Here is a 26425-nt window from a genome sequence, read left to right as displayed (position 1 = left end):
TTCATTCAAACATATTTTAGAACTTTCTATTCAATTTCAGGTTCATTTCTTTCATATTCTGTCATAACTTTCACATTTACTTTTATAGCCCAATGTATATGTAAGAGAATACAAGGTACGTGAGTCAGGCGAATGTGCGTAGTAAACACTTCAGTGCTATCATCTCAATCAGAACATATTAGCACACAGTGCTATCATATCAAAATCATAATATGCACAGAAAGTGCAATCACATCTAAAATATACTAGTGTATCTACAGGTAACACCATTGTATATCATAAGCACACACAATGCTATCATATTGGAATCATAATATGTACACAAAGTGCAATCGTATTGGAAATATACTAGTTTACCCACCGGTAACACCACAATATATTAATCACTCCACCTCATGGCATGCCAATTGTACCTACGACTCTCAATGCAATATACAATGGGCTTTATTTTAAATTCATATCATTTATGATTCAACGTTTCCAATCAATAGAATTTTTCCAATATCATTCTCATAAAAATCATAATTTGGGCAATTCATACCCTAAACATTCATAAAACATTCATGCGAACATTATATATATATTTCGTATTTAAAATAGAAATCATACTTTAAAATAATACGAGGTTGACTTATCACAAGTCATCCTCAATCAAATTAATCAAATAAACTATTGCACTCATTTTACACTTTGCTTATAAATCAAAATATAAGCCTCTCCAAGCTTTAGGCTTAATCATTTGCTTTAAATTGCTTAAATTACATAATTTATCAAAATTCCATATTCTGGCAGTTTGCGATACTTTAAAAGAAATATTATTTTGTATTAATCTATATACTAAAAATTATTCCATTTGTACCAATGAAAACTATACTCGAATACAAATCTAACCATATAAGGCACTCCATCTAGTTCTACTCGTACAATTTATAGCGAATTTTCATAATTAACTGACATAAGCTATTTTGGGCAGAATCTGCTGCCATGTTTTCTGACCTATCACTAATTAAAAATTCATATCTTTTTGTATACTATTCTAAATCAGTTACCATTTGTTCTAAGAGAAACTATACTGATATAAGAATCCAGTGATATAATTTATAGGCAGATTTCACCAACTTGCATCCTTAACTTATTTAACTTATTCATTAATTCTATTAGCTTACCAATTAAGCATTTAGGCTTGAATCACAATTCGCATAAACTACGAGTCACTTCTTAACGTAACTCCGGCACTGGCTCATCGTAAGCCAATGTTTGTTTGATAACATAAATACAAGTTAAATGCACTCACATTTGCCTCGCTATTGAACCTTCTCCATGATATTCTTCTTGATCCCACACTTTTTCCTCCCTTTTCAAGCTACTTGAATTACTAGATTTACCATGGTGTTAGGACATGAAGGACACGAAATGGAGCTTGGAATTGGCTTGGTCTCATGAAATTTTTTAAAATGGAATTTTAGTAACTAAAATTCCATTATTCAACCAAATCTGAAAAATTACGTTGATCTTCGTTAAATTTCTCTAACCTAAAATATGGAAATAATATTTCCAACCATTTTCTAATATCATTCAAATTTTTGTAAAAATTCGGTTTGATCCGATTATCCGATTTCAATACCGAACTTTATCGCTTTATAACTTTTAACATAAATCCCGTACTGAAAATCTGATTCACATGAAAATCCTTGTTTTAAGCCAAACTATACATTTACGGGCTAAAATATATAAATTTTCAAAATTAAATTTTTGATTCCTAAACTTTTATAAAGTTTATACTTTAGCCCCCAAACTTTCAAAACTTACATTTTAGTCATTATCTAAAATTTGGGGTATTACAGTTTTATTTGTATTGAAATTATTAATTGATATCTAGTTGATTTACGATTATTTTTATAGATTGATATACTTATTTATTGGTTACTTATTTTACTGGAAAATGAAATATGTGAGATGTATGGATATGAAACTACTGGTCACTACTTAAATTGTTTATTGGGACACTATTTGGGTAGCTGGAGTATAGAGGTTCAACTCTTATCAAGCTAGTAAATCCTTACGGACCTAAGGTGACCCTTAGGTAGGCTCTTGGCCCCCGAAATATTCTATTGGGTAGGCTCTAAGGCCCCAAGGTGCTTCCTTGGATAGGATCTGAGGCACCAAGGCATTCCTTGGGTAGGCCCTAAGGCCCCAAGGTACTCCCTTAGGTTGGCTCTTACATCCAATGGGCCTAGGGTAAGTCCTTATTTATGCAATTATGGGGAACTGTATATCGGTGTTTGGATGGAGGGTATTACAGTGATTTTAAAAATTTGTTTCCTAAAATAAAATACTAATACTTTTAAATTATTTTCTGTTTATGGGAACACACTAGTCGTCTGTTTAAATCTCCTAAACCTGGTCCTCTAAATGTTTCCTCTGAACTATAAGATTTTTGTCTATCGCCTGAAGAAATATCAATGGAACCTTAGCTTATCACTATGACCTGTTTATGCCTGGATAGCTAAGGAAATTTTATGATTTGCCATTTATCTACATGTCCTTCAGTATCATCTAGTAGTTTTGTATTACTGAGCTTTCCCAAAGCTCACTCTGTTACTCATTATTTCATGTTAATGATCGATCATGTACAGTTATCAGCATCAGTATGAGAGTTATGTTGGCGTACTTGCATAGTACTATACTAGTGTAACTAGGGGGCATGTATGTCACACTTGATTTTTTTATATTGAGTCTGAAACTTATATGATTTCAATTTTATTCTATATATGCATGATTTTCTAGACTTTTGTTTTTGTTTATAGATTGTTTTTACGATTTTTAAATGGTTTAAGAAAAAAATTAAATTTTTCGTCATTTTTACTATGGGTTGCTCCGATAGCCCTATTGTAACATCCTGGACCGGATCGGGTCACCCGTATCGGTTTGGGGGTGTTACATTACTTGGTAATTATATTTATTTAATAAAGTAAATATTTAGTTTAGGCAAAACGGAAAAAGAATTCTTGGTGACCAATATTTCTCTCTATAAATATAGATTATATTTTAACCTTTAGGGTCAAAGTGAGAGATAACTATTTTGGAGAGATGTAATTCTTTTTTAGGATCTCTGCAACTTTTGAGATTTTTGTTGCAGATATTGTTTTATTGGGATGTTGGAATAGTGTTTTGGGATATACCGAGTTTTGGTATCTATACCAGGTTTTGGATATACGTGATATCATGTATTTGTACTCTTTATGTTATCTACGTTTATAGTATATCGTTGTTTATCTCACCTGTGGAGGTATACAAGGCCGAACAACGTTAAATCATGTCTCATTTGTATCTTATTTTATGTTGATATCACTTTAGTTACTTTTCTGCACTCAAATTCCAAACATTATTAATAATTATTTAATTTAAAAATATATTTTATTGATATAATATCATAACTGACATATCATATCATAATTTTAGTATGCGAATCTGTTTAATCAACAGGAGGTGTCGTAACCGGTTTTCGTCCGGGCACAAAATTTTACTTGGCGGAAAAATATTGTGGATAAAAAATGATTTTGATATAAAAAAATGTTTTGGGAGTCGCCACTGACCTTTTTGGGTTAGGTAGGTCGAATACCTAAAAATCATCTTTTAAAAGAGTTTTTAAAAAAATCAGTTAAAAGATAAACTGATATGTGTTTAACCAAAAATTATTCTTTTTAGAAATAAAAAGGGATTCGTAGTCGGTTACGTTTGGGGAAGGATTAGCACCCCCACAACGCCCAAAATTGGTACATGTTGATTATAAATTGTCACTAATAATAGAATTTAAGAATTCAAATGTAAATTTAATTTATGAGCCTATTATTTTGTATTTTAATCTGATAATTCTAAGGAAGAAAAAGATATTAAATAATTTTTATAAATTATAAATAAAATATTTATTTATTTAAAACATCAGAAAATGACATCTAGTTGCTTTAAGACTGCCCTTTCTTAATATTTAAAAATAAATATAATATTTAAAAATAATAATTTTTCCTAAAAAATAATTTAAATAAAACAATACGTATTTTCTGGGTTTTTTTTTTAAATACATATTTATTTATTTTTTAAAAATACCTAAATAGGACATCTAGTTGCTTTAAGACTGTCTTTTTCTTAATATTAAAAATAAATATTATTATTTAAACAAATATATATATATATATGACTAAGATAATAATAAAATAATAATAAAAGTAATAATTTAAATATATATCAAATGTAATAATAAAATAATATTGCAAATAAATAATGATCAAAATAAAAGAAATTAAAAGCAATAATATTAAATTGAAAAATATATAACTTATGGTAAAAGTTAAAATTATATAAAAGTCGGTTATTAAATTATAAAATATAAACAATTAATGGACATAATTATAAATATCATGTAATATAGACATTAAGAGTGTAATTTAGCCTTAAATTTTAATACGGGATTAAAATAAAATTAATTAAAATTATAAGGGACTAAATAGATATTTACCCTAAATATTTAAACATATATATACGGTGACTAAATTATAAATAAAATAAAATTATAAGATCAAATTAAAATATTTAGAAATATAATTTAGTGACCAAATTGAAATAACTAAAAGATACAGGGACCATGAAACGGTTTTGAAGGCCCTCAAAATTACACAGATAAACCTCCCCAAAAAGATGTCGTTGGAGAGGGGTATTTAGACTCAGAAAACGGCCTTAAAGGCTATTTCTTATCATTTTTCCTTTCTTCTCTCTCTTCAAATGAGAGAAATTTTTTTCTCTCTGCCTTCTCTCTAAAAACATCCCACCGGAGATTGTCGGCCACCGACCGACAGCCGTGCTCTGGCACGACCACCATCGCTGGCCACCATTTACGGTGGTTGAAAATTATGAAATTACCCCAAATCGAACCTTTTTCGACACTAAAGTCGAATCCAATACCCTTTTCTCCTAAAACCCCCTAGTATTTCCTAAATCTAAGGAAAATACCTTCGGTATTTTAATGGTTCGACAACGGTTTGGAGGGCTCCGAGGGTCGTGGTAAGTTTCTCTCATTTCTCTTTGTTTTTCCTCTCGAATGGCTATTTGTTGGAGTGGGATTTGAGTTCTGGTGCTCTCTGTTCTTGCTCTCGGTGATTGTTCGTTGTTCATCGTTGATGTCCTGTGTGGTTGTTGTTGTGGTTGTCCTCTCCCTTCTTTTTTTTCTTTTTGCAGGTTCGGTGGCTTTATAGCCACCACAGAGTTCGCCTTGGACCGGATAATAGAGCTCTTGGCGGTGAGTCACCGAACTATGTGGTGACTCACCATAGGGCATTGACGTGGGTGGCCATCTGACCTTCTAGAGACTTCGGCAGGCTGGCTTCGTGGCAGCAGTAGCGTCGGTAATGGTTGGTTGGACCATCTGGCATTGGAGGCGTCGACAGCGGCTGGAATGGCTTCAGATACGAAGGCGCTTGGATAGGGTTGAGAAACCCTAGTAGAAAATATGAAAACCCTAATTGGGTTTTGGGTCTGTTGGGCCAGCTGTAAACGGGTTGGGCTTCCGATATTTTGGGCTTGTATTTTTTTTTAATAATAATAATAATAATAATAATTTTAATAATAATAATAATATGGAAAATTAGTGTCTACAGCTGCCCCTCTTTACAAGAATGAGCAAAGACAAAAAGACAATAATTTTTCATTTGGCTTCTTTTGAGTATGATGGAAATGTTGAAAACATTCTGCCCAGAGGTCTTATAAATGGTCTTGAGGTCTTATCATCTTGCACTGTAGGTCTTACAGATGACCCAGAGGATTTAAGATCAAGAAACCTTTGAAAATCAGTTTCTTAAAATCTCATTTGAAAATATCCTGCCCTGTAGGTCTTATAGATGACCCGAAGGCTTTGAAAACATCATGCACTGAAGGGCTTATAGATGACCCAAAGGTTTGAAAACATCATGGACTGAAGGTCTTACAGATGACCCGAAGGCTTTGAAAACATCTTGTATTGAAGGGCTTACAGATGACCCGAAGGTTTTGAAAACATCATGCACTGAAGGTCTTACAGATGACCCGAAGGTTTTGAAAACATCCTGCACTGAAGGGCTTACAGATGACCCGAAGGTTTTGAAAATATCCTGCACTGAAGGGCTTACTGATGACCCGAAGGTTTTGAAAAAATCCTGTACTGAAGGGCTTACAGTGACCCGAAGGTTTTGAAAACATCCTGCACTGAATGGCTTATAGATGACTCGAAGGTTTTGAAAACATCCTGTACTGAAGGGCTTACAGATGACCCGAAGGTTTTGAAAACATCCTGCACTGAAGGGCTTACAGATGACCCGAAGGTTTTAAAAACATTCTGCACTGAAGGGCTTACAGATGACCCGGAGGTTTTGAAAACATCCTGCACTGAAGGGCTTACAGATGACCAGAAGGTTTTGAAAACATCATGCACTGAAGGGCTTACAGATGACCGAAGGTTTTGAAAATATCTTGCACTGAAGGGCTTACAGATGTGGGAAATAGTTTACTAAGTAAGAAACTTTGGAAATCGTTTTCTCACTATTCAACAATTTCATTTTCAGAAAAGATTAAATGAGAAACTTTGGAAAGCGTTTTCTCATTGAAATAACTTGTTGATTGGGTAACATGCCCCATTTTAAAATAATTCTTCTTCTGTGGATTGCATCCATCTATTCTTCAGATGTTTACGTAATTCTGTATTTGAGGTTTTAAATTCTACCTTTTCTTGTAAGGTATTTTCTTTATGAATCTTCTTTTTCATATGAAGATCTGTGAAACTTCATGTTTGAATGCAATCAAATGTATCGATGTAATGAATTGTCTATTGTGCAAATGATGTTCTTATGAATGCATGAATGTTGATACAATCTTCATTTGACTTCAAAGTAGTGAACTTAGTCTTCCTTTACTTGATCATTTATTTCCAGGGTTACCTTTGGATATCAGTGTAGCAACTTATGCTATATTTATGAAGAATCATCTGATTAATCTGTATCTTTGTGACTTCTTTGTTTCATGAAAGTCTCAGAAGAAATGTTTCATTTATGGAACTCTTGCCGTAGTCAGAGCTATGATCTTGTTGCCCCATTTTATTGTGGATAAAACCGACTTTCTTTGTCTAGACTTGTGTAGAAATCCAATAAAGTTTTCATCTTTGAAAAGATAATCTATCATCTTTGAAAAGAGAATCTATCATCTTTGAAAAAGTAGATGTAGATATGCCTGACTCAGTAAATTAATTAGGAGATCGCGTCTGTTTTGATTTGACTCTTGAAACACATCATAAGGAGGATTCATCCTGATTCCTTTCATGTCTCCATATCTAATTGGATCTCGAACAAGGTAACTTGGACCATATCATGTCGAGATACTTAACAACAACCTGTCATTCAACCTTAGTTGGCTACACTAGTTTCTTGTTTAAATTTCTGTTTCCCTTCTATGGAAAGAAATCTTTATCATATCTCACTTCTGACCTTGGAGTTGAAGAAGTCAAAATAAATGAAAACACCATATGATAACAACATTGGTTCAGCACTATAATCACTGGTTTATAAAACATGTGACAATACATTCATCCTTTCTCATGGCTTATGCCTAGATTTTCGTAAAGCTTTTGATAACACATTCATCATTTCTTGTGGCTTCTGGCCAGATGTTCGTAAAGCATTTAACAACACATTCATCCTTTCATGTGACTTCTGCACAGATTTCTGGTCAATGAAGCTCTTTGCATAGTATTCAAAGCTTTTGTATGATGTCACAAGACACTTGAAACAAAACTCAGTGGGAATAGAAGTGAGATGTTGGTGTTTCATTACCACAATGTTGGTCAAATTCACAAAACATGTTAGTGCTGAATTGAAAAAAAAAGATACCAACTGATATTGATATCATCTCGAGCAAGGTAAGTGTGATACCGATCACGTTTTCTTCTGTAATGAGCATTGTAGAAGTATAAACACATCAGCTATAGGATCTATATACAGAAGGAGGTTCATGGAATTCTTGTTACTTTCTGTCTTATTGGAAATATTTGCTCAAAGCAATGATCTTTAACATATGATGACATGGCCTTCAGCCTGCCCCAGCATTTATTGATATGAACGTTCAAAATGCATCAATATTCCAATTCCTGATTGAAATGGGCTTTCAGCATGCCCCGGTATTTGCTAATATAGACGTTCAAAATGCGTAATATTCCAATTTCTTATTGAAATGGGCTTTCAGCATGCCCCAGCATTTGTTGATATGAGCTTTCAAATGCCCAAATATTCATACTGACGTGGGGCTTCAAAATGCCCCATGGATCATTTCTGTCTGAAATGGGCTTTCGAGATGTCGCAATATTCTATTTCTGGTTCATTCTCAACATCTGTTTGACTTGAATGTCATGATCCCCACGAGGTCCAATTTTGAAAATGCACTGTTGTAGGTACTTGTGGCTTTATTCGTGCCCCAAATCTGTTTATCTTGAATGCTCTCATTCTGGTGTCACTAAACAGCAGTTGTCAAGTAACTTAAGGAATTCTCTTCATGTTGTCACAAACTTAGAAGTAATCAATCATTTTGACGAAAATGTCTGATATATGTGCCTCTTCTTAATGAGGTGTCCATTTTTTTAGATCTGGAGGGATCTAGTTGGACAGAGTGGTATAAATCGCTTGGTAATTGATTTCAGGCCAACACAGTGAACCTTGTTTTCAGTGAAGGCTATTTCTGGAATATACTTTTCTGTGGGAGAGAAAACCAATTTATGTGAACATTAATCTTATTTTGATGTAATAGCAAGACTACATATGCAGTGGTACAGACTCTTGAAAAGTCTGCACCCATGCAACCTGTTGATTCTGATAACTACTCATCTGATTATGAAGAGATCTTTTAGGATGATTTCACAGTTATTGATGGTTCTTCTAATACCGAGGAAATCCTGAATTCTGATTCCGATGAGGAGAATAAATTGTTATACTTGACGAAAATGGGGTACTCAGAGGTTGAGGCTTCAATAGCCATGGAGAGATGTGGTCTGGATTCATCAATTGCAGAGTTGACAGATTTTATATGTGCTGCTCAAATGGTTGAGGCTGCTGACGCACTTCTTCCGGTAGAAGATAAGAAACCATTATGCAATGATCCCAATTACAAGAAAAGGCGAAACTCGGACTATGATTTTTGGAAAAGAAAGAAGTAGAGGAAGCTTGAAAAGAAGCTTCTTAATGAAGATGATCATGTAGTTCATCTTTCAAATCCAATATTGGTTTTGAGGTTCCTACCGAACCAGATCAGATAACTCAAAGAACACTTCCAGAAGATGCTATTGGGCCTCCTTATTTCTACTACTAGAACGTGGCACTTGCTCCAGTTGGTGTTTGGACTAAAATGTCATGGTACTTATACGATGTAGAGCCAGAATTTGTAGATTCGAAGTATTTTTGTGTTGCTACGGAAAAGGGCTATATTTATAATCTACCAATTGAGAACAAAATTCCTCTTATTTCGCTTCCTCTACGCAGCATACATGATGCTTTTCCATTAAAAAAAAGGGGGACTTCTGGGATCCAAGAACAAAGTTGAACTATTTACAAACATGTACAGGAAGTGCCAAATTGCAGAAAAGATCCGTAAGGCTTTTGAAGCTTATGACGATGAGCCACATTCGAGTGTCCAGAAGTATGTTCTTGACGAGTGCCGAAAATAGAATCTGATATGGGTTGGAAGGAATAAAGTTGTTCCACTTGAACATGATGAAGTGGAAATGCTTCTAGGTTTCCCTAAAAACCATACACGAGGAGGAGGATCTGCTAGAGACATGTTCCCCGTGGTATCAATGTCCTGTCTCTTTTCTCTGGGATCAGTGATGCAGAGGTTTCCTTCTATTGTCTTGGCATACCTTTGAAAACAGATGCGCAAGAACTGAATGGTGATCGGTTGGAGCAATTAATGAGTAGATTTGGTGAATTTGACCTTTTGTTGGTGGTATCCAGTGTAACAACCTTACCGAAGAAATAAACATCATCGGGATGAACTAGAAGATTTTTGTTGGTGCATTTTCTTGCAATGACTACTACAGTGACTGCCTCTTATGCTGCTTCAAGATACACACATACATATCCCACTCTTCCCGAACCATGAAAGGTTTAGTTGATAGTAAAACTGGTTATATTTACTTTTGGACCACTTGCTTCTGGTTTCTTGGACCACTTGCTTTCAAGAGAGTGAAATGCTTCATCATTCTGGTCTTGCTTATTCTTTTTCTTCAATAGAGGTAGAGTAGGCAACAACTTGGTTCAAGGACTTTCCTCATTTGAGATTGTCTTGTTTGAAAATGTTTTTTATCCTTTCTTTATCAAAGAATGAAAGAATTTTGTAAAACATTGCCTATCAAAGATTCACAATAAAATCAAATCATAAGCATGAATTCAAAGAATATCAAAAGAATCAACAATTCTTTAATGTTTGAGAATTATAGCTCTTTGACAAGTATCAAGATTTATGGGTTAGTTTTAGGATGACTTTCCTATTTTCTATGGTTACATCTATTTAAGATGTCACTCCTCTCTCTCTTTGTGAACTTTGTCACATGACTCACTTTAAGGACTTGGTATTTTAATCGGATGCATACAAAATGACATAATCTAGCATAACGGTTACTAGACTTTCTAGAATACTTCCATTTCAATTCTATGGAATCTTTCATTTAGACTCATCTAACCAAAGTAGTGCGAAAATATCGGTCTAAAAATGAAATTTCTGAGTGCTTGTGTAAAGATGACTATAACAGGTGTTTCGCAACTCCCTTAGTCCATCTCTTAACACATTTTCCATTTTGGCTAGCTGAGTTTAGCTTTATTGTATATAATAATATAATCACCTTTATCAGTCTAATTGAAACTTATCCATAAAGCCGGGGTGATTAACCAATTTCTCTAGAGGGACAGCTTTATTGCATATAATAGTATAATAGGCTAGTTGAATATTATCCATAAAGCCGTGGCTATTAACCAATTGCTTTAGGGGGATAACTCAAGCTTTATTGTATATAATAATATAACATGGGTATTCAAATCCAATTTCTTAAGCTTGTTAAGAAGAACCTGTTATAGTCTATGTGTTTTGGTGGAATTCAAAAAATCTCTTTGTTAGAGTTCAATTTCCAAGCAACTGACTTAAACTAGATTTACCTATTTGTAAAAATTATATTCATCATCGAACGTCATCAATAGAAAAGTACTCTAGTCAGTTTTGCAATGTAATACACCAATGATGCCCCATGTTGTACACTCCTATATATAAATACCAAGCCTTTTTGTAATTCCTTTCAATAAGAGAAGCTATCTCATATTTGTAATAGGATAGTGTTTGGGTATATTTCATCTGAGGTAAGGTCAAGGGTCCTTGTTTTTCTGGTTTTCAATCCTGATATTTTGTCAAAGATTATAACTCTAATCATTTAAAGAGTTTTTTAATCCAATTGATATTCAAAGAACTGCAAGATTGCAAAATTGACTCAACGCTCATAACCTTAAAAGCAATACAAATTTATTTATTGCACAAAAGGCGGAGAAAGGAACAAAAAACAAGTTTAAACAGGATGTTGAAAATAGAAAGGTACTATAATGGTAGATAACAACTTCCACTTATTTTGTTTAACTTGCTATATCATTCCTCTAATGTTGGGTGTGTACTTGCCAGGATTTTCATATTTATTTGCCCCCCATTTCTTGATCATTTCTTGTGTCAAGTCATTTGGATAAACTTTCAGATAAAACTCTTCTTTCTCCTGAGTAGTCTCTATCATCATCTTTTTCTTCTCTGACTGAAAATTGAGCTCATTTTTAGATTTAGAACAACTTTTACTAAGGATGATAGCATTGTCCTGATTCTGAACATATATTACGGCTGTAATTGGAGTAATATTCACCAGACTCTTTGTATCCAGACTCTTTTCACTGGTCCTCAGAAAATCTGATACAGGTGTATGAGGTTTTTCAAAGTTGCATCTTTCCCATTCATTCTTAAACCTGTGGGCCAGTCTCGAATTACCTCTCCTTTTACTTCTTTATCATTTATAATCATAGAGGTATTGAAAATTGAACGTTTTATCTTTGGCTCAAATACTTTGTTTTTCTCTTCCTCTACGGTATGTACTTCACTTGTTTTGATACTACCAACTCTATTTTGGGGTTTGATTCCCAATTATTTAACCAAAACAGACTGATCATCCACTTCTATGATTCCTTGAACCAAACGATCTTGAACCGCTCGTTTGAAGTTACCACAATTCTCAATGGAGTGTCCTCGGCTCCAACATGATAATCACAAGAGAGTTTCTCATTTACCAACTCGGGTATGGAAGCAACAAAGGCTTAGCCTGACATGGGGTAATAATTTGGGCTTGAAGCAACTTGTAATATACCTTGCTACATGAAACTGAAGGAAAACGAGGTAGATTCTCCCTTGACATCACTGTCTCTTTACAATTATTTACTTTGCTTTCTTGAAGACCATGTGAATGATGACCAAATGTTTGTTTTGAATGTTTGACTCTTGAACATAATGAGACAGACAGTAATTCAAAATTCATCTTTCTCGACCAGTTTTGAGCTTTTGAGGAGCTTAGGTTTCTCATCTTCAAAATATAGCAACCCTTCTGCAATGAGTTTTTGGACCTATAAATTCACAACCCTACAATTCTCTGTAGAGTGGCTAAACTCTTCAGAATGATAATTGCATGAATTCTTGACACCCTGCCAATCTGGACGCAAATAAGTATTAGGCCTTGGAGGAATTGGTGTAATGAGGTCATTTTCAAAAAGAAATGATAATAAATCTGAATATGAGATTGTAATTGGAATGAGAGATATCATTTTCTTTTTTCTTTTCCTAGCTTTCTTCAATGGCCTTTGAACCTCTTCTATGCTTCGCTTCAACTTGATCTCTATCGCCTTTTCTGGGAGCCTTATTGGATTTCCACATCTCTTGACAAGTTCTTGGTCATTTGTTTTCATTGTATCAGCTACAACATTCATAATCCCATTCAAATTTTTCATAACAGGATCCTCTAAGGGTTTCTCTTAATGGATCACAATATTCACCATATCCATTAGTTTTGTCATTTGCTCTTTTGAATCATCTTGGAATTTTTTTACTTGATCCATTTGTTCATTTGAATTACCCTGGAACTTTTTTACTTGATCAATCATCTCTTGTTGAGTCTTGATAAGTTGCTCTTGTAGTTTCTCAATTCTACCAACCCTTGCTAAAATCTCATTTATGGCTATTATCCCTCTTTAAGAAGACCAAGTTAGCTCCACTTTGATTTCAAAAATTCTGTCATGGAATTCTCCACGAATTATTCCACATTGTCATGATTAAATGCACGTAAAATAGTTTGAAATAAAATGTAATTATGTAAAGATGCAAATATGAAAATGTAAATACAAACGTAAAAATAAAAAGCAAATGTAAATATGTGAATGTACCAATAAGAATGCAAATTGTGTAATACAAAAGCAAGCATAAAAGTACAAATGTAAAATGAAAATGCAAAGATGCAAAATGAAAATGCATGTATGAAAAGGTGTTACTCAAGAGTGATCATATTAAAACAGATTTCATTGAACACAAAAGTTTCCGTGCATTAAACAAAACTTTACATATAGGGGACAACTTTCAGTCCTAACTTCAACAAAACTTTACATATATGGGAATACTTTCCCATTTTCTTCTATAAAGCCAAGTTAGTCTATCAGCTTATGGGCCATATTGCTTGTCTGGACTGCAGCTTCTTCATGACATTCTCTTTTTCCTTCATCTTATTGTGTCAATTCTCGGAGTTGCTCTTTTCCCTTGTAAGAGAACCTTTGTGTTCAAGAAGTTATTGGATAAGATCTTCATATATGTTGCAGTTCTTTTTCAGTTTGGTGACCCCTGTTATCCACTCTTCTGGGGTGTTTCCTATGCCAACATTTTGAAAGGTTTGACTGACCTTCATGAAATCTTCATGCATGGTTTCCATTTTGGTGCTCAACTTATCGTTTTCTATCTTTAAATGGCGTTTTGAGCCTTGAACCTCAGCAAATCTTTTCTTTCTAGGCGCTCTACTAATACTCTTACCTTTGAAGACTTTTGGTATTAACCTAGCAGGACCTTTGGTTACCAAACTAGGTCGATCATTTATCATAAATTGTAAGGTTCCATGATCGAAAAGACTTTGGACTCGACGTTTGAAGGCAAGACAATTCTCAATGGTATGTCCTTGAGCTCCGACATGATATTCACAATAAACGTTGATGTCATATCAATTCGGATATGGAGGTTGGAATGGTTTTATATAGTACGGAGCCACTTCTCGTGCTTCAAGTAGCTTTTCATACAACTTTTATTTGATATAGGGATAGTATCGAAATGAGAACCGCCTTTTGTCTTGGATTGAACCTGATTTTTAGACGTCGGGAACAGACTAAACTTCGATGGTTTCGTATTACATGATTTCTTCTCATCTCTGGGAGCTTTTACAGTTGTTACCACTTCTTTAGTATCTCCAGACAATTTGTGAATACGAATGATGACTGTCTGTAATAACTCAAATTGGTTAAGATTCGAAGTTCCTTGTATATCTGAAATTGCAAGATTATCTTCATTGACCTCTCTCTCTTTTTGTGTAGGGTCTATTTTCCTTTGGCCAAAATAGATATTCTACTCATCATCTTGGACATTTGCTCTCTTATTTTTCGTATCTCCTTTTGCTCTTCAATGGGCATACGATCTTTAGGTGCATAGCTCTCCTCTATCTTCGGAGTTCCCTCAAGATGCCATTCCTTGGTGCGTCATATTTTGTTTGATCATAAAACTTTTTGGCCATTTATGAATTCTTTCCAATTTGATGAACAGTCTTTTAAGTCAACACTTTCTAGTCATGAACATGCAATGCAAGCACAAGAAATCAATATAAACAAATTAGAGCAAAATAAAATAAAAAATGGTTAGTACCAATTAATAGAATAAAGAAAATATTATTATTTATCATGGTATATAAATAAATCCTAACCTTATGCTTTCTAGTTCTATACTTTGTTTGGAAAAATTAACCTAATTGCATGATTTCTAGTTCGCATGCATTTATTCAGAAAAAGGAAAAAATCAAATAAATTAAAAAGACAAAAAGTTTGAACTTATTTCTCCCTTGTGTACACCTATGGACAGAGGTTCAGTACTGTCTTAGATCGGGTGAATTTCTAGGGTTTATTATATGCAGGGTTTCAGTTCTAGGAGTAAAGGTACTCAAACTGTCCTTGTTGGTTCCCCCTTGGGCTGTCAAACCCTCAATCCTAGTCCATCACAAACTTAAGCGGATCGAGTTCAATTCGAGGGGACACATTTCTCTATGCCTGACACGGAGAATAAATTCTCACGAAGACATAGAGCATATGAACCCCGAAAGTTACTTGCTAAGTCTAACACGGAGAATAAATTCTCACGAAGACGTCGCTTTCACTCCCACTTAAAAGGGACAAGCTTGATTATAAAGCTTATGTTTATGCAATGCATGTGTTGTGTGTGAGGAGAAATTTTCACACAAAAATTAATATCTAAAATAAAATTAAATATTAACACATATATATAAGGGTATAAAATAAATTGAAAGAAATAAAAGAATCATAAATTAAATAAAATTTGATTCTCAATTTCTAATTATAGAGACAATATATAATCAACTTAGGTTTGACCAGAGTCCCCAGAGGAGTCGCCAAGCTATCGTAACCGGTTTTCGCCCGGGCACGAAATTTTACTTGGCGGAAAAATAATGTGGATAAAAAATGATTTTGATTTAAAAAATATTTTGGGAGTCGCCATCGACCTTTTTGGGTTAGGTAGGTTGAATACCTAAAAATCATCTTTTAAAAGAGTTTTTAAGAAAACATCGTTAAAAGATAATCTGGTATGCGTTTAACCAAAAATTCATTCTTTTTAGAAATAAAAAGGGATTCGTGGTCGGTTACGTTTGGAGAAAGATTAGCACTCCCACAACGCCCAAAATTGGTACCTGTTGATTATAAATTGTCTCTAATAATAGAATTTAAGAATTCGAATGTAAATTTAATTTATGAGCCTATTATTTTGTATTTTAATCTGATAATTCTAAGGAATAAAAAAGATATTAAATAATTTTTATAAATTATAAATAAAATGTTTATTTATTTAAAACATCATAAAAGGACATCTAATTGCTTTAAGACTGCCCTTTCTTAATATTTGAAAAATAAATAAATATTTAAAAATAATAATTTTTCCTAAGAAAATAATTTAAATAAAAAAATATGTATTTTTTGGTTTTTTTAAATACAATATTTATTTATTTTTAAAATACCTGAATAGGACATCTAATTGCTTTAAGACTGCCATTTTATTAATATTAAAAAATATTATTATTTAAATATATATATATATATATATATATATATATATGACTAAGATAATAATAAAATAATAATAAAAGTAATAATTTAAATATATATCAAAAGTAATAATAAAATAATATTGCAAATAAATAATGATCAAAATAAAAGAAATTAAAAGCAATAATATTAAATTGCAAAATATATAACTTATGGTCAAAATTAAAATTATATAAAAGTCGGTTATTAAATTATAAAATATAAACAATTAATGGACATAGTTATAAATATCGTGTAATATAGACATTAAGAGTGTAATTTAGCCTTAAATTTTAATATGGGATTAAAATAAAATTAATTAAAATTATAAGGGACTAAATAGATATTTACCTAAAATATTTAAACATAGATATATGGTGACTAAATTATAAATAAAATAAAATTATAAGATCAAATTAAAATATTCAGAAATATAATTTAGTGACCAAATTGAAATAACTAAAAGATACAACGACCACGGAACGGTTTTGAAGGCCCCTGAAATTACACAGATACCTCTCCCCAAAACGATGTCGTTTGGAAAGGGGTATTTAAACTCAGAAAACCAGCCCTAAAGGCCATTCCTTCTCATTTTTCCTTTTTTCTCTCTCCAAATGAGAGAAATTTTTTTCTCTCTGCCTTCTCTCTAAAAGCATCCCACCGAGATTGGCAGGCCACCGACCGGCAGCCGTGCTCCGGCACCGACCACCATCGCCGGCCACCGTTTATGGTGGTCGAAAATTATGAAATTACCCCAAATCGAACCTTTTTCGACACTAAAGTCGAATCCAATACCCTTTTCTCCTAAAACCCCTAGTATTTCCTAAATCTAAGGAAAATACCTTCGGTATTTTAATGGTTCGACGGCGGTTTGGAGGGCTTCGAGGGTCTTGTAAGTTTCTCTCATTTCTCTTTGTTTTTCCTTGAATGGCTATTTGTTGGAGTGGTTTTTAAGTTATGGTTGCTCTCTGTTCTTGCTCTCGGTGGTTGTTCGTTGTTCGTCGTTGTTGTCCTGTATGGTTGCTGTTGTGGTCATCCTCTCCCTTCTTTTTTTCATTTTGCAGGTTCGGTGGCTTTATAGCCACCACCGAGCTCTCCTTGGACCAGATAATAGAGCTCTTGGCAGTGAGTCACCGAACTATGTGGTGACTCACCATAGGGCATTGACGTGGGTGGCCATTTGGCCTTCTGGAGACTTCGGCGAGGCTGGCTTCTTGGCAACAGCAGCGTCGGCAGCGGCTGGTTGGACCATCTGGCATTGGAGGCAGTGGCTGGTTGGACCATTGGCATTGGAGGCGTCGACAGCGGTTGGAATGGCTTCAGAGGTGGCGGCGGCTTGGATAAGGTTGAGAAACCCTAGCAGAAAATATGAAAACCCTAATTAGGTTTTGGGTCTGTTGGGCCAACTGTAAACGGGTTGGGCCTTAGGGATTTTGGGCTTGTATTTATTTATTTTTTTAATAATAATAATAATAATATATAATAATAATTTTAATTTTAATAATAATAATAATAGTATGAAAAATTAGTGTCTACAGGAGGTATTGACCATTAGCCAATTAACAGTTTTTATCTAATCAAAAGGCATTTTGTCCAATAATGAAATGTTTGAAAAACATTAGTATATCAATTTTGTCATTATATCAATAAAATATTCACCCAACGTATTAAAAAAATCAAATTGATTTCAATTAGGTAAAACCTGTTCTATGTACCCAACAAAGTAGATCCAACCCAATTGGAGCTGGATCTTATACACTAGTTTGGAAGTAGGATCTTGGCCCAATTTATTATATTTTTAATTTGGGCTGGCCTTAGATTGCCGTGTGTCCGGCCTTGCAAATTCCACAGGAATCGAGAAAGGGATATCATGTATAAGTGATGGATTGAGGGGCTTGCAGAAGGATCTGCTTCATTAAAACTTTATATATTTTTATATTTTAACTCATAATTTATTTTCATCTCTCAAAATACTATAAATATATTCTTAAAGTATAATAAATTTGTCTCCATCAGATCGGTTTCTGCATGTACCACCACTTCTTCAATCTTATCCTTCACTGTGCTGCTGCTAACCCTGGTCTTTTTGAATCTTGGCCACCGCAAGCAAGATTAGAATATTTTTTTTCCACATTTTGAATTCGAATATCATCAGATGCACAAAGCTGTGAATATCATTAAGAGATGGCCTGCCTTTTATGAATATCAAATGGCCTAGTGTTTTCATCAAACAATAATTACACTTGCTGCATTTGTCAATAAGATTAACTTCAAATCAGCTCTTTGAATAAACTAATTTTGCATTGCCCAAACTCTGACTACCAGATTGTCAGTTGGCGAAAAACAGAAATTGTTTGTGTTTTACACAACTTGTTTAAGTCGTGATGGAATCAATTTCTTGAAATTCTGATTCATATACATGAAAATGGTTCCCGGTGTGAATTATATAAAACATTTTCCACTGTTTACTAGTAATTAATTTTCTAAATACATGAATCAATTTACATCAATGGTTAAAGGAATCGTTGTTGTTCCTAAATGTCACTGTAGTAGGAAATTGAACTTTCATTGTTAAATGATTGAAAAAATATATATTATTTTACAATCACCTTAACTTAATAAAAAAATTTCTAAAATAAAGAAGATTTAGATGACGTAAATATTCCAAGGAAAGGATTTTTCAGGAGAACGCAGTTTTAATGGAAATTGATCCCAACCCAGCATTGTTGGAGACGTAGAGACGTGCACGTGCTGAATTGTGAATAAAAAAACAAAACCAGTCCACAACCACAGCCATGTTTTGTTTTTCCTTCGTCAAAAGGACGACAATACTGTGTTTGAGATCAGCTCTCCTGGGCTGCTACTTTTTGACATTGTCTCCACGTATCAAATTCTCTTTGCATCCTCACCTCTAATAATTTCCCATTCTTATCTTCTAATCATGTAAACCTTAAACCTTATTAATTAGAGACGAGTCAGGATTTCAATATGAGGAGACAAAGTATAACTTCTCTAAAATTAAGGGGTAACTCCATAATTATCTCACAAATATTTAAAATTTATATATAAATTAAAGATAAAAAAATAATTTTTAGCTGGGGAGGGGCGTCCCAAGCCCTTAGTGGCTCCGTCCCTGCTATTAATATAAAACCTATTGCCTTTTTTTTATTCAATTGATTAAAACCTTGTGGTAAAACAGGTTTCTCATTATGCATGTAATGTATAAATTGTGAAACTCATATTACTCTATTAATGTTGGCTTCTTATTTTTAAGCCTTTTTGTGTTTATTTGAAAATTTGAAAATTTGTTTTGTTTATTTAAAATTATATATTCTTATTCATTTGTTTAATGTCGGTGAATATATTAAACGAATATTTTCGTCAACATATTCACGAATATGTTCATGAACATACAACCAAATATTTTCGCAAATAATTTAAGATTTGTTTATGAATCCTGATCATAACTAAATATTTTATTATCTTTTAGATCTAATAATCTAATGTAGATATTAATGATTATATTAGGAAAAATAAATTAAATATAAGTATGTTTAATTATCTTAAATAAAATATTGATTATAAATTTATTGTTATAATTTAATTTTAAAGGAAGTAAATTGTTTTATGCTAGATTTATGGAATTCGATGGATTTTCCGACAAAATGAACATCATATTCACGTTCAAGAGGTTCAAAAGGAGTTGGCTGAAAATTTAGGAGTCCGATAATCATTGATGATGACAGCAAAAATGACGATCAACGATGTGGTAAACAGTGACAAACAAGGAAAACTTTGATTGAATTTAAAAATTAAATTAATATTTTATTTAAAACTCAATGATGAAATTAATATTTATTCTAAACGTTAAGAATCAAATTAAAAATAATCTATTTTTTATGCCCATATAAAAAAACTAAAAAATTAACAATACTTAACTTCACACCAACCAAAATGTTATAAATCAATAACTAAATGATGAAAAATCACTTTTAAAAAATTAATAACAAAAATAGAATAAAATAAAAGTGTTAATGTTTATGATTTAACACTACATAATATTTGATTCGACACGTGGACAACAGCAGAAGCTGGACGGCGAACAGAAACCCTACGCAAGAGTCAATATTGGATTGAGCTAACAAAGTCAAAATTTATACAAAATATAAAGACATTTATAGCTGATTAGTGGCTTCTGGACTCCATTTCCTGCAAAAAAGAGAGCATCGGGCGTCATATCTTGAAGAGATGGTTAGAAGAAGGTGCAAACAATTAAATGCAGCTTAGGGTACAAACATCGTGTTGGTGGTGGGGGCTGGTTGTCTACCCCCCTGGGGAAATTAACTTCAGTTTTACGTCTCTACGACATCAAACTATTTCAACATCAAAAGTTGCCACTCTAATGTTAACTTCAGAAATTGTTATGTTTGATGAAGATTGTTGAAAGTTGGGCAGTTGGTTACAAATTCTTGTATATAAAGATATAGTTTAAATCTATTTTATTAAACTGTATTAATAATATTTCTGTATATAAAGAGAGACCGACAAAGGGGATATTGTTCTCTAAAAATTTTAAATTCTAGTATCTTTTAGATGTTTTCTATTCCTAAAATATTATAAGTTTGTCCTGTCTAACGTAAAATCTTATGTCTATCTGTTATCATATATGATTAGCCTTTAATTCTAACATGGTATCATGATTAAGTTTTCTGGTTATTAGGAGAGATAAATTAAGGTACAATGAATCACTGGTGAAATACACGATGATCTTCTCGAGTTTCTGAATTGAAGTTTCTTTTTTTAGTCGAAATTTAATCTATAAAATGGATATTTAAAGTATTTATTCTTATGAACAATTCAAAGTTTAATAATAAATTTAAATATTTACATAAAATCAAAGAACATCTTTTTTTGAAAGGAGCGTCTTGTATGTATTGAGAGCGAAAATATACAAAGATAATAATTATGGTCGAGATCTCGTTAAAAATATTCTTAAGCCTAAATAGAGGAAAAAGAATGTCTCGACTAAAGCCATTCGGAAAACATATGTTCAATCGAAACAAATCATTACAAACCCACTAGATTCAATGACATTATCTAACCTGAACCCTCTCATCAAAGTGACACATGCTCAATTCAGAACAACAAACACTTAGTGAGACAAAGAGAACAAAATATACTTCACCAAGAAACACTCAAACAATCACTGCACTAGCATGGAAAATCACTTGGGCACCATCAACCAATTTGCACTAGCTACATCGTTTCCCATGCTCCATCGTCGTACTAAAAATGGCTCGAACCCCTTGACCAGTGAACCACACCACGAGACAGTCAATAACACCCCCATTCTCGAGTGGACAACAATCTACCAATCTTCTTGTACTGATTCGTCGAACAACCCCCGGAGATTAAATACTATACAACACCACCTAGCTTCACGAAAATAAGTACATTTTGCAGCATTCTAACCCAATAAAACTTTTTATCATTCTGATCCACCACTCCACCAAAAATTAGTAAACTTCTTACGATTTGTACACGTTAGCACTATATACAAGATTTATACGCAACCTTCAGAAACGCAAGCTCAACAGACCACAAACCTCTTACGCTAAAGATTGCTGCCAGAGACTTTATTATTTGCAAAGTCTGGCTCTACAACACCATTGTTTCTAACACATTGCCCATATAACATTATTGCCCGAATACAACTACCAAAAGTTATCGATAAACTTAAAATCAAAGAGAATCTGAGTATTAACTCATAATTTGTATCAGTATACATCATGAATCAATCCCTAATACTAAATACAATATTCAAATATGTAATTTTCAAAAAAAATTCAAATATGTACTTTTCAAAAAAAAAATTCAAATATATAAAAAGATAGATTGAATATTTCATTTTTTATACACTCAATGTCTAAATATATATAAAAAGGTTTTTTTTTAGTGTTAGAAATGTATTTTTAAGAAAAATTCACATACTCATCATGCGGAGTTTTTTTTATAGGAATTAACTCAAATTGAACATTATTCTTGTAATCATAAAAGATATTAAGGACAGTTGTCAATTGGAGAGCTTCCTTAGTGGATTGTTTTTATATAAGGTTTAATATCAAAATAAGTGTTTAAACTATATCTAAATTCTCGAATAGGTACTTAAACTATTTTTTGACTTATCCAGTTGCCTAACGTTCCAAACGTTACCCATTTAAATGCTCAGCACATTGTTAATTTTCCCGTTAAGTGACACGTGTCACAATCTTAAATTTTAAATTTTTTATTTTAAAAAAATAAAAATATTATTAAAAAAAACCAGAACCTTTCTTCCCGCGAGGCCCTCCCCTTCTCCCTCCTTCCATGGCCACACGTCAAACGATTGATTAAATGACTGGCCAAATGGTCGGCTACCACGGTCGATGAAACGGTTGATTATCATGATCAAATTTGAAGGATTGAGTATTTGAGACTTTAGATATTAGAATTTAAATTTAGGGATTTGAGAATTTTGAGTTTTGAGATGATAATAAGAGTTATGACTAGTCGTTGGGTGGTTGGTGATGTATGGGTGGCCGGTCGTCGGCGAAAGGTGGCCGGAGATGACCGGCTGTTGGAGTGAATGGGACTAGAATAAGAATTTTAAGAGTTTGATTTTTTTTTTTGAAAAAAAATTGGGTTTTTTTTCATAAATAAATTATTTTTATTATTTTTAAATAAATTTCTAAAATTACTAGATTGTGACATGTGTCACTTAAAGAAAGAAATTAATGCCGTTGACGGTTCGAGCACCTAGATAGATAACGTTTATAACATTAGACATATGGATGGATTGAAAATAGTTTAAACACCTATTAAAAATTTTAAGTATAATTTCAACACTTATTTTGATATTAAACCATTATATAATCGTAGATTTGAGTTTCGTGTATTATCCAATTTAATATTTGAGATTTTGTTTAGCGAACAAGAATTAGGTGTTTCTCCAATAACTGATGAACCTCCCTTTATATATGTAACACCTGGACCTAATTTTAGGACCTTTTGATAGTGGTAGGTACTAGGTATATGTAATTAATAAAGATGACGTAATAACGTTGGGCATAATTATATTACACGTTACAAATATGAACAAGAAAAATATATAAAATGCAAATAATTATAAAAACAAATCACATATTTATCATGATGATTGAAATAACCAAACATCAATTGGTACAAATAAAGGTTCCAAGTATTGTAAGAATGGAACATACAAATTTACCAATACTACAGTGCACACTGATCATCTCCCACAAAAATAATGCTTTAACAGCATAGGTTTTTAATGTGGGAAAATAAATGATTAGTATTTATCGGCGTCAGACTAAAAGATACTAACTAAATCAATCTGAGCCGTACTAATCTCCTAAATTTAACTATAATCACTCGCTAAACATTATTAGGTGTGCATGCAAACCTACATATACGTCATAACTATTAGGGTTTAGTTTAATTTCTGGCTCGAACGAGGGGTGACCGAGGAATCGGGGAATGAGGCGACATCATGTGCGGAGAGATGAGGCTTTCGTCGTATAACCTAGACGAAGAGAAGCTGAGGCGAAGGTTCTGATTTTTCCAGTGCTTGGATTTCTCCGATGAGTGATTTTTTTCCTTTCCTTGAAGCACGAATTCTCGGATTCTCTCGAGTGCTACTTCGACTGTCTCGTCGTCCATGTTTGCAAAGCAGACGCGGAACCAGCCGGGCTCCGAGCATTGGAAAGACGAGCCCGGCGAGACATTGAGTTTCACTTTGTTGATTATCACACGCCAGAGTTCTATCTCAGCTTTGACGGTTTGTTCTTTGAGGAGTGGTCGCATGTCCATCCAGAAAAACAAACCGGCGTGGCTTTTTAAGCTCGAAATCCCTACTCGTTCGAGTCCTTTAGTGAACACATTGTGTCTTTTGGCTAACCGCTTGGAACTTTCCCTTAAGAAATTCCCGACGAACTCCTCGTCGTTCAGCATCGCAGCGAGCAAAAACTGAGTCTGAGACGAAACCAATCCGAAACTCGACATCTTTCGGGCACAATTCATAACATCGTCGTTGAAAGAGTAAACGATGCCGACCCGAAAACCAGGGAACCCATGTCCTTTGACAAGCTGTAAACAATATGAATCAAGTCACGGTCGCAATCCATGTCTTGTATGATCTCGGCGATGCTGGTGAACCGAGGAGAGCCGAACACCGTGGCGGCATAGATTTCGTCGCAGACGAGGTGGATGCTCTTGTCGTTGATAAAACTGATCAAGCTTCTCATCGTGTCTTTGTCGAGAACCGTGCCAAGAGGGTTCGAAGGGTTGGCAATGATGACGCCTTTGATATTGATGTTGGATCTCTGAGCTTTTTCATAGGCTTCTTCGAGGGCAGCTCTTGTTATTCGAAAATTGTTCCAACTTTCGCAGTCGACTGGAACTATGTCCATCCCAGTGCGCCACCTTAGATCCCGAGCAAATCTGCATGGTTTAATTTCAATTAACAAAAACAAAATTAACGACTAAAGGTGAAATATAATTAAAAATAAAGAATAAATGTGAATTAAGACGTGAAGGAGAAACAAAGTAAGAGGATAATTACGTTTTTAACACTTAATAAAGCATGAAATTTAGAGAGAGAGAAAGGAAATTGTCCAAAGAATTAAAGCTAGCTGTACACAATTATTTGAAATTGAGGAATCAGAGTCAGATAAAAGTTATACTTTTACAATTTTGTGGAAGTGGTAGGTCAAAGATAGAAGTCTAATTCGCATAATATTATCTTTTATATTGATTAACTAATTAATTACTGTAAATACTTTGCTAGTTTTTTTAGGTCACGTGAGCTTGATCTAACTTATTGAATAAACTCATTATCAAGTCATTTTGAATTGTTGGTGTTGACTTCAAAAAACCAAATTCTAAATACTATAAAATGAAGAAGCAAAAAACAGTTTAAAAAACAATCACCTACCCTGCATAATAAGGTGAAGGCACAAGAAAAGCGTCGCCTGGATCGGCCAAGCAAAACATGACGGTCTCGTTAGCACCGGTGGCTCCGCCGCTCATGACTATACGGTTCGGGTCAAATGTGACCCGGTTTCCGCCTATTCTTCCCATAAACTTCGCTACTCCCTGAAGAAGAAGATACCGCCTTTAATAATTAGCTCTTGACTACGTTAGAAAGTGATAATGAAGATGGTGGTATTTTGTTCACATATATATATACCTCTCTAACTCCTTGAGGCCATGATAATCCTGAAAGATGGCGATATCTCTGAACTTATCGACGCCTTCGGCTGTGCAGATGGAAGCGTCGGGGTTTTCCAGTATCCATTTTTCGATCAAATCAAAGCAAAGCTGAATGAAAAGAAGAAGAAGAAGAAAAAGTTAAGATAATTTCTGGGAAAAATCCGGACTTGACATCCAAATAAAGAAAAAGGTAATGAATATAAACATCAACCTGATTCTCAGCAAGTCCCATCTGAATGACACCGTGAGGGTTCTGTGTTGGGTGAAAAGGGTTGCTATCGTAGGCTTTCCATCCATCGAAATACGGCGAGTTCTCGCCATGCCCGTCGTTAGTGGCTATCTTGGACAAGAGCTGTCGACTGTTGTTTCTCGAAAACTCCATTGGCGAGTGGAAAAAAGAAAAAAGAATAGAGGGTGGAACGGAATATTATTGTGCGTCGTGTGAATTAATAATATTCAGTGATAGAATGAAGAAAGAATTGTGGGAGCAAACATTGATGGAATATTGGAATTTATAGGAAATATTGGTGGAATTTGGACTGATGGAGGCCGAAGAATGAACAAAGACCGAAAAGTCTATCATTCAAAGCTTTGATTCGGACACAAAGAAATGAAGAGCACGCGAGGAATAGGTTATGGGTCTTGAGCTCTTCGTAATAGCTTGCGTCTTAGATGTGATATCATGC

The 26425-nt window shown here is 33.7% G+C and overlaps 1 pseudogene; it reads right to left on the bottom strand.

The window, feature by feature from the left end:
• Positions 1-23653: 23653 nt before the first annotated feature.
• Positions 23654-25846, bottom strand: LOC120158515 (annotated as a pseudogene).
• Between the last annotated feature and the right edge of the window lie 579 nt (positions 25847-26425).

Source organism: Hibiscus syriacus, unplaced genomic scaffold, assembly GCF_006381635.1.
Source record: "Hibiscus syriacus cultivar Baekdansim isolate YM2019G1 unplaced genomic scaffold, ASM638163v2 tig00111318_pilon, whole genome shotgun sequence".
NCBI classification, from domain to species: domain Eukaryota; kingdom Viridiplantae; phylum Streptophyta; class Magnoliopsida; order Malvales; family Malvaceae; genus Hibiscus; species Hibiscus syriacus.
This window is presented reverse-complemented; position numbering and strand designations above follow the sequence as displayed.